Below are 10,198 nucleotides of genomic sequence, written 5' to 3'. Positions count from 1 at the left end.
TGTTGGGTGCTCTCAGGGGGGCCCCTCCACACCCCCAGGCCGACCTCCAGGGGCTGCCCCCGGACCCTGGAGCAGCCTGCACCCCCCTCGCCGTCAACACTCTCCCCCCGTTGGGACTTTGAAACTTTTCTGACCGTGCGAGCTTCATCGGACGGGAAGGGGGCGACCTGCGGGCTCTGCCCGGCCTCCCGGGGTCCCTGCCCGGGCCCCGTGGGAGGTACAGGCAGGGTTTCTCACCTACTACCCGTAGGCACTCTCAGGGGGCCCTCCGCGCCCTCAGGCCGCCCTCCCCGGGCTTCCCCCGGGTCCGCGGAGCAGCCCGCCACCCCTCGCCGCACTGTCTCTCGCCCCCCGTCGGGACTTTGAAACTTTTCCCCCCCGTGCAAACCTCACCGGGGGGCAGAGGGAGAGACCTGCGGGCCGTGCCCGGCCTCCCGGGACTCCCTCCGGGCAGCGCGGGCGGCTCGGACGGGGTTTTCAGCGAGTGCTGGGGGGGGTGTCTTCGGGGGCCCCCCGCGGGCCCCCCGGGGCACCTGCGCGGGGTGGCCCCTGCTGCCAGGCACCCACTCCCCATCGACCATCCAGCCCCCCTACATACATCTGGCGGGGGTGCTTTTTTGAGTTCCCCCATTTTGGCAACTTGGCACCTCCTATGGGGAAACCGGCAAAATCATGCCGACCTCCTGGAACTCCGGCTCGGCCTGGAGCCGCCGGTTTGTCCCCTTCCCGGTTCTCAGGCATTTTCGGACTTTGTCATTTTTTCAGCACTCTGTCAATGCGGCCAGCGGGAGCTGCCGCGGTCTGTGCCCAGGCACCAGGCACTAAAAACGGACACAGTCGGAGGGTCAGGGGGTGTCTCGGCCAGATACTGAAAAACACTCAGGGGGTGCCCAGGCACCAGGCGCTCCAAACGGACACAGTCGGAGGGTCAGGGGGTGTCTCGGCCAGATACTGGAAAACACTCAGGGGCGCCCGGAGGCTGCACAGGGCCACCCCAGGCCGCTCCCCCGGGCACCCGGGCGGCCATATTGGCGGCTGAGACCCCCTCTTCAGCGAACGCCAGGGGGCGCTCAGGGGCACACGGGGGCTGCTCCACTCGCCCCAGGGCGGCCCCCGCGGGTACCCGGGCGGCCATATTGGCGGCTGGGACCCCCTCTTGAGCAAACGCCAGGGGGGCGCTCAGGGACGCACGGGGGCTGCTCCACTCGCCCCAGGCCGGCCTCCCTGGGTACCCGGGCGGGCACATTAGCGGCTGAGACCCCCTCTCCACCAGAGACCGGGGGGCGCTCGGGGACACACGGGGGCTGCTCCACTCGCCCCAGGCCGGACTCCCTGAGGCGGGCACATTAGCGGCTGAGACCCCCTCTCCACCAGAGACCGGGGGGCGCTCGGGGACACACGGGGGCTGCTCCACTCGCCCCAGGCCGGACTCCCTGAGGCGGGCACATTAGCGGCTGAGACCCCCTCTCCACCAGAGACCGGGGGGCGCTCGGGGACACACGGGGGCTGCTCCACTCGCCCCAGGCCGGCCTCCCTGAGGCGGGCACATTAGCAGCTGAGACCCCCTCTCCACCAATGACCGGGGGACGCTCAGGGACACACGGGGGCTGCTCCACTCGCCCCAGGCCGGCCTCCCTGGGTACCCAGGCGGGCACATTAGCGGCTGAGACCCCCTCTCCACCAGAGACCGGGGGGCGCTCGGGGACACACGGGGGCTGCTCCACTCGCCCCAGGCCGGACTCCCTGAGGCGGGCACATTAGCGGCTGAGACCCCCTCTCCACCAGAGACCGGGGGGCGCTCGGGGACACACGGGGGCTGCTCCACTCGCCCCAGGCCGGCCTCCCTGAGGCGGGCACATTAGCAGCTGAGACCCCCTCTCCACCAATGACCGGGGGACGCTCAGGGACACACGGGGGCTGCTCCACTCGCCCCAGGCCGGACTCCCTGAGGCGGGCACATTAGCGGCTGAGACCCCCTCTCCACCAAAGACCGGGGGGCACTCGGGGATACACGGGGGCTGCTCCACTCGCCCCAGGCCGGACTCCCTGAGGCGGGCACATTAGCGGCTGAGACCCCCTCTCCACCAAAGACCGGGGGACACTCAGGGACACACGGGGGCTGCTCCACTCGCCCCAGGCCGGCCTCCCTAGGTACCCGGGCGGGCACATTAGCGGCTGAGACCCCCTCTCCACCAAAGACCGGGGGGCGCTCAGGGACACACGGGGGCTGCTCCACTCGCACCAGGCCGGCCTCCCTGAGGCGGGCACATTAGCGGCTGAGACCCCCTCTTCAGCAAACGTCAGGGGACACTCAGGGACACGCGGGGGCTGCTCCACTCGCCCCAGGCCGGCCTCCCTGAGGCGGGCACATTAGCGGCTGAGACCCCCTCTCGACCAAAGACCGGGGGACGCTCAGGGACACACGGGGGCTGCTCCACTCGCCCCAGGCCGGCCTCCCTGAGGCGGGCACATTAGCGGCTGAGGCCCCCTCTCCACCAAAGACCGGGGGACGCTCAGGGACACACGGGGGCTGCTCCACTCGCCCCAGGCCGGCCTCCCTGAGGCGGGCACATTAGCGGCTGAGACCCCCTCTCGACCAAAGACCGGGGGACGCTCAGGGACACACGGGGGCTGCTCCACTCGCCCCAGGCCGGCCTCCCTGAGGCGGGCACATTAGCGGCTGAGGCCCCCTCTCCACCAAAGACCGGGGGACACACAGGGACACACGGGGGCTGCTCCACTCGCCCCAGGCCGGCCTCCCTGAGGCGGGCACATTAGCGGCTGAGGCCCCCTCTCCACCAGAGACCGGGGGACGCTCAGGGACACACGGGGGCTGCTCCACTCGCCCCAGGCCGGCCTCCCTGAGGCGGGCACATTAGCGGCTGAGACCCCCTCTCCACCAAAGACCGGGGGACGCTCAGGGACACACGGGGGCTGCTCCACTCGCCCCAGGCCGGACTCCCTGAGGCGGGCACATTAGCGGCTGAGACCCCCTCTCCACCAAAGACCGGGGGGGCACTCGGGGACACACGGGGGCTGCTCCACTCGCCCCAGGCCGGACTCCCTGAGGCGGGCACATTAGCGGCTGAGACCCCCTCTCCACCAGAGACCGGGGGGCGCTCGGGGACACACGGGGGCTGCTCCACTCGCCCCAGGCCGGCCTCCCTAGGTACCCAGGCGGGCACATTAGCGGCTGAGACCCCCTCTTCAGCAAACGCCAGGGGACACTCAGGGACACACGGGGGCTGCTCCACTCGCCCCAGGCCGGCCTCCCTAGGTACCCGGGCGGGCACACTAGCGGCTGAGACCCCCTCTCGACCAAAGACCGGGGGACGCTCAGGGACACACGGGGGCTGCTCCACTCGCCCCAGGCCGGCCTGCCTAGGTACCCGGGCGGGCACATTAGCGGCTGAGACCCCCTCTCGACCAAAGACCGGGGGACGCTCAGGGACACACGGGGGCCGCTCCACTCACCCCCAGGCCGACCTCCAGGGCCTCCCTCCCGGCCCCTGGAGCAGCCAGCGCCCCCTCGCCGTCAACACTCTCTCCCCCGTTGGGACTTTGAAACTTTTTCTGACCGTGCGAGCTTCATCGGACGGCAAAGGGGGCAAGCTGCGGTCCGTGCCCGGCCTGCTGGGGTCCTGCCCGGGGACATCGGAGGCTCAGCCAGGGTCTTGAGCCACCGCTGGCAGGTGCACTTTGGGGGCCCTCCGCAGCCGCCCCGGGCCACCCCTTGCAGCCAGCACACTGCTGCCAACAGCCCGCCGCTCTCCGTCACCAGCCAGCCCCGTCTGCACGCATCTGCCGGGGGTGCTTTTTTTGGAGAAATACTGTCACTTTGTCAAAGACCGCACACCGCTCGTTCCCTTATACCCCGACAAGGTGTTCGTGCTGACGTTTTGCGAGGCCTTATTTTACCGTCGTCGGCGCTATCAGGGGAAACGGGCCCGCTCCTTCCGCCCTCCTGGAACCCTGGCTCGGCCCGGAGCGACCAGGATTACCCTCATACCGGTTCTCACCACCTGCATCGACACGCGGCTCTGCCCCGGCCGCCGCAGCTCTCGCCGGCCCGGCCGGGTCCGCACCCCTGGCCGGCACGCCTGGAGCGTTTGGACTTTGTCGTTTTTTTTCTCCAAGAGTCGCCTCTGGCACATGCCATGGACTTCAGCGGGGGCTGCTCCCCGCCCCCTGGGTGTCCTGCCCGGGCACATCGGAGGCTCAGCCTGGGTCTTCAGCCCCTACTGGTAGGTGCGCTTTGGGGGCCCTCCGCAGCCGCCCGGGGCCCATCCCTGCAGCCAGCACACGGCTGCCAGCAGCCACCACACAGCTGCCAACAGCCACCACACAGCTGCCAACAGCCCGCTCTCCGTCACCCCCCAGCCCCTCCTGCATACATCTGCTGGGGGTGCTTTTTTGCCTCCCCCCGTTTTGGCCTATGGAGAAAAGCCAGGGGGAAAACCTCCAGAGTCAGGCCGACCTCATGGAACTCCAACCCGGCCTGGAGCCACCGGTTTGTCCCCTTCCCGGTTCTCAGGACATGCGTCGACGCTCGGCTCAGCCCCGGCCGCCGCAGCTCCCGCCGGCCCGGCCAGCCGGGTCCGCACCCCTGGCCGGCTCGCCTGGAGCGTTTGGACTTTGTCGTTTTTTTCTCCAAGACTCGCCTCTGCCAACTGCCGTGGGCTTCAGCGGGGGCTGCTCCCCGCCTCCTGGGTGTCCTGCCCGGGCACATCGGAGGTTCAGCCTGGGTCTTCAGCCCCTACTGGTAGGTGCACTCCGGGGGCCCTCCGCAGCCGCCCGGGGCCCACCCCTGCAGCCAGCACACGGCTGCCAGCAGCCACCACACAGCTGCCAACAGCCCGCTCCCCATCACCCCCCAGCCCAACTCTGCATACATCTGCTGGGGGTGCTTTTTTTACTTCCCCCGTTTTGGCCTATGGGGAAATGCCAAGGGGAAAACCTCCAGAGTCAGGCCGACCTCATGGAACTCCAACCCGGCCTGGAGCTACTGGTTTGCCCCCTTCCCGGTTCTCAGGACATGCATCGACACTCGGCTCTTCCCCAGCCGCCGCAGCTCCCGCCGGCCCGGCCAGCCGGGTCCGCACCCCTGACCAGCGCCTGGAGCGTTTGGACTTTGTCATTTTTTCTCAAAGACCAATCTCTGCCAACTGCCCTGGGCTTCAGCGGGGGCTGCTCCCCGCCTCCTGGGTGTCCTGCCCGGGCACATCGGAGGCTCAGCCTGGGTCTCGAGCCCCCTACTGGTAGGTGCACTACGGGGGCCCTCCGCAGCCGCCCAGGCCCACCCCTGCAGCCAGCACACGGCTGCCAGCAGCCACCACACAGCTGCCAACAGCCCACTATCCATCACCCACCAGCCCCTCTGCATACATCTGCTGGGGGTGCTTTTTTGACTTCCCCCCTTTTGGCCAATGGGGAAAAGCCAGGGGGGAAACCTCCAGAGTCAGGCCGACCTCATGGAACTCCAACCCGGCCTGGAGCCACCGGTTTGTCCCCTTCCCGGTTCTCAGGACATGCATCGACACTCGGCTCAGCCCCGGCCGCCGCAGCCCCCGCCAGCCCGGCCAGCCGGGTCCGCCACCCTGCCCGGCGCCTGGAGCGTTTGGACTTTGTCGTTTTTTTTCTCCAAGACTCACCTCTGGCACATGCCATGGACCTCAGCGGGGGCTGCTCCCCGCCTCCTGGGTGTCCTGCCCGGGCACATCGGAGGCTCAGCCTGGGTCTCGAGCCCCCTACTGGTAGGTGCACTACGGGGGCCCTCCGCAGCCGCCCAGGCCCACCCCTGCAGCCAGCACACGGCTGCCAGCAGCCACCACACAGCTGCCAACAGCCCACTATCCATCACCCACCAGCCCCTCTGCATACATCTGCTGGGGGTGCTTTTTTGACTTCCCCCCTTTTGGCCTATGGGGAAAAGCCAGGGGGGAAACCTCCAGAGTCAGGCCGACCTCATGGAACTCCAACCCGGCCTGGAGCCACCGGTTTGTCCCCTTCCCGGTTCTCAGGACATGCATCGACACTCGGCTCAGCCCCGGCCGCCGCAGCCCCCGCCAGCCCGGCCAGCCGGGTCCGCCACCCTGCCCGGCGCCTGGAGCGTTTGGACTTTGTCGTTTTTTTTCTCCAAGACTCACCTCTGGCACATGCCATGGACCTCAGCGGGGGCTGCTCCCCGCCTCCTGGGTGTCCTGCCCGGGCACATCGGAGGCTCAGGCAATGTCTTGAGCCACCGCTGGCAGGTGCACTCAGGGGGCCCTCCGCAGCCGCCCAGGCCCACCCCTGCAGCCAGCACACGGCTGCCAGCAGCCACCACACAGCTGCCAACAGCCCGCTCTCCGTCACCCCCCAGCCCAACTCTGCATACATCTGCTGGGGGTGCTTTTTTGACTTCCCCCCTTTTGGCCTATGGGGAAAAGCCAGGGGGAAAACCTCCAGAGTCAGGCCGACCTCATGGAACTCCAACCCGGCCTGGAGCCACCGGTTTGTCCCCTTCCCGGTTCTCAGGACCTGCACTGACACTCGGCTCAACCCCGGCAGCTGCAGCCCCCGCCGGCCCGGCCAGCCGGGTCCGCACCCCTGGCCAGCGCCTGGAGCGTTTGGACTTTGTCGTTTTTTCTCAAAGACCCATCTGTGCCAACTGCCCTGGGCTTCAGCGGGGGCTGCTCCCCGCCTCCTGGGTGTCCTGCCCGGGCACATCGGAGGCTCAGCCTGGGTCTTCAGCCCCTACTGGTAGGTGCACTCGGGGGGGCCCTCCGCAGCCGCCCAGGCCCACCCTTGCAGCCAGCACACGGCTGCCAGCAGCCACCACACAGCTGCCAACAGCCCGCTCGCCATCACCCCCCAGCCCCTCCTGCATACATCTGCCGGGGGTGCTTTTTTGACTTCCCCCGTTTTGGCCAATGGGGAAATGCCAAGGGGAAAACCTCCAGAGTCAGGCCGACCTACTGGAACTCCCACCCGGCCTGGAGCCACAGGTTTGTCCCCTTCCCGGTTCTCACGACATGCATCAACACTCGGCTCAGCCCCGGCAGCCGCAGCTCCCGCCGGCCCGGCCAGCCCGGTCCGCACCCCTGGCCTGCACGCCTGGAGCGTTTGGACTTTGTCGTTTTTTCTCCAAGACTCGCCTCTGGCACATGCCATGGACTTCAGCGGGGGCTGCTCCCCGCCTCCTGGGTGTCCTGCCCGGGCACATCGGAGGCTCAGCCTGGGTCTTGAGCTACTGCTGGTAGGTGCGCTTCGGGGGCCCTCGGCAGCCGCCCAGGCCCACCCCTGCAGCCAGCACACGGCTGCCAGCAGCCACCACACAGCTGCCAACAGCCCGCTCTCCGTCACCCCCCAGCCCCTCCTGCATACATCTGCTGGGGGTGCTTTTTTGACTTCCCCCCTTTTGGCCTATGGGGAAAAGCTAAGGGGAAAACCTCCAGAGTCAGGCCGACCTCCTGGAACTCCCACCCGGCCTGGAGCCACAGGTTTGTCCCCTTCCCGGTTCTCACGACATGCATCAACACTCGGCTCAGCCCCGGCAGCCGCAGCCCCCGCCGGCCCGGCCAGCCCGGTCCGCATCCCTGGCCAGCGCCTGGAGCGTTTGGACTTTGTCATTTTTTCTCAAAGACCCGTCTCTGCCAACTGACGTGGGCTTCAGCGGGGGCTGCTCCCCGCCTCCTGGGTGTCCTGCCCGGGCACATCGGAGGGTCAGCCTGGGTCTTGAGCTACTGCTGGTAGGTGCACTACGGGGGCCCTCGGCAGCCGCCCAGGCCCACCCCTGCAGCCAGCACACGGCTGCCAGCAGCCACCACACAGCTGCCAACAGCCCGCTCCCCGTCACCCCCCAGCCCAACTCTGCATACATCTGGCGGGGGTGCTTTTTTGACTTCCCCCCTTTTGGCCTATGGGGAAAAGCCAGGGGGGAAACCTCCAGAGTCAGGCCGACCTCCTGGAACTCCAACCCGGCCTGGAGCCACCGGTCTGTCCCCTTCCCGGTTCTCAGGACATGCATCAACACTCGGCTCAGCCCCGGCAGCCGCAGCCCCCGCCGGCCCGGCCGGCCCGGTCCGCACCCCTGGCCAGCGCCTGGAGCGTTTGGACTTTGTCGTTTTTTTTCTCCAAGACTCATCTCTGCCAACTGCCGTGGGCTTCAGCGGGGGTGTCTGCTCCCCGCCTCCTGGGTGTCCTGCCCGGGCACATCGGAGGCTCAGCCTGGGTCTTGAGCCCCTACTGGTAGGTGCACTCTGAAGGCGCCCTCCGCAGCCGCCCAGGCCCACCCCTGCAGCCACCACACAGCTGCCAACAGCCCGCTCCCCGTCACCCCCCAGCCCAACTCTGCATACATCTGGCGGGGGTGCTTTTTTGACTTCCCCCGTTTTGGCCTATGGGGAAATGCTAAGGGGAAAACGTCCAGAGTCAGGCCGACCTCCTGGAACTCCAACCCGGCCTGGAGCCACAGGTTTGTCCCCTTCCCGGTTCTCACGACATGCATCGACACTCGGCTCAGCCCCGGCAGCCGCAGCTCCCGCCGGCCCGGCCAGCCGGGGTCAACCGCCCTGGCCGGCGCCTGGAGCGTTTGGACTTTGTCACTTTTTCTCCAAGACTCGATTCTGGCACATGCCATGGACTTCAGCGGGGGCTGTTCCCCGCCTCCCGGGTGTCCTGCCCGGGCACATCGGAGGCTCAGGCAATGTCTTCAACCACCGCTGGTAGGTGCACTACGGGGGCCCTCGGCAGCCGCCCAGGCCCACCCCTGCAGCCAGCACACGGCTGCCAGCAGCCACCACACAGCTGCCAACAGCCCGCTCTCCGTCACCCCCCAGCCCAACTCTGCATACATCTGCTGGGGGTGCTTTTTTGACTTCCCCCCTTTTGGCCTATGGGGAAAAGCCAGGGGGAAAACCTCCAGAGTCAGGCCGACCTCATGGAACTCCAACCCGGCCTGGAGCCACCGGTTTGTCCCCTTCCCGGTTCTCAGGACCTGCACTGACACTCGGCTCAACCCCGGCAGCTGCAGCCCCCGCCGGCCCGGCCAGCCGGGTCCGCACCCCTGGCCAGCGCCTGGAGCGTTTGGACTTTGTCGTTTTTTCTCAAAGACCCATCTGTGCCAACTGCCCTGGGCTTCAGCGGGGGCTGCTCCCCGCCTCCTGGGTGTCCTGCCCGGGCACATCGGAGGCTCAGCCTGGGTCTTCAGCCCCTACTGGTAGGTGCACTCGGGGGGGCCCTCCGCAGCCGCCCAGGCCCACCCTTGCAGCCAGCACACGGCTGCCAGCAGCCACCACACAGCTGCCAACAGCCCGCTCGCCATCACCCCCCAGCCCCTCCTGCATACATCTGCCGGGGGTGCTTTTTTGACTTCCCCCGTTTTGGCCAATGGGGAAATGCCAAGGGGAAAACCTCCAGAGTCAGGCCGACCTACTGGAACTCCCACCCGGCCTGGAGCCACAGGTTTGTCCCCTTCCCGGTTCTCACGACATGCATCAACACTCGGCTCAGCCCCGGCAGCCGCAGCTCCCGCCGGCCCGGCCAGCCCGGTCCGCACCCCTGGCCTGCACGCCTGGAGCGTTTGGACTTTGTCGTTTTTTCTCCAAGACTCGCCTCTGGCACATGCCATGGACTTCAGCGGGGGCTGCTCCCCGCCTCCTGGGTGTCCTGCCCGGGCACATCGGAGGCTCAGCCTGGGTCTTGAGCTACTGCTGGTAGGTGCGCTTCGGGGGCCCTCGGCAGCCGCCCAGGCCCACCCCTGCAGCCAGCACACGGCTGCCAGCAGCCACCACACAGCTGCCAACAGCCCGCTCTCCGTCACCCCCCAGCCCCTCCTGCATACATCTGCTGGGGGTGCTTTTTTGACTTCCCCCCTTTTGGCCTATGGGGAAAAGCTAAGGGGAAAACCTCCAGAGTCAGGCCGACCTCCTGGAACTCCCACCCGGCCTGGAGCCACAGGTTTGTCCCCTTCCCGGTTCTCACGACATGCATCAACACTCGGCTCAGCCCCGGCAGCCGCAGCCCCCGCCGGCCCGGCCAGCCCGGTCCGCATCCCTGGCCAGCGCCTGGAGCGTTTGGACTTTGTCATTTTTTCTCAAAGACCCGTCTCTGCCAACTGACGTGGGCTTCAGCGGGGGCTGCTCCCCGCCTCCTGGGTGTCCTGCCCGGGCACATCGGAGGGTCAGCCTGGGTCTTGAGCTACTGCTGGTAGGTGCAC

Source organism: Eleutherodactylus coqui, unplaced genomic scaffold, assembly GCF_035609145.1.
Source record: "Eleutherodactylus coqui strain aEleCoq1 unplaced genomic scaffold, aEleCoq1.hap1 HAP1_SCAFFOLD_520, whole genome shotgun sequence".
In the NCBI taxonomy this organism is placed as follows: Eukaryota; Metazoa; Chordata; class Amphibia; order Anura; family Eleutherodactylidae; genus Eleutherodactylus; species Eleutherodactylus coqui.
Note: the sequence above shows the minus strand (reverse complement) of the source record.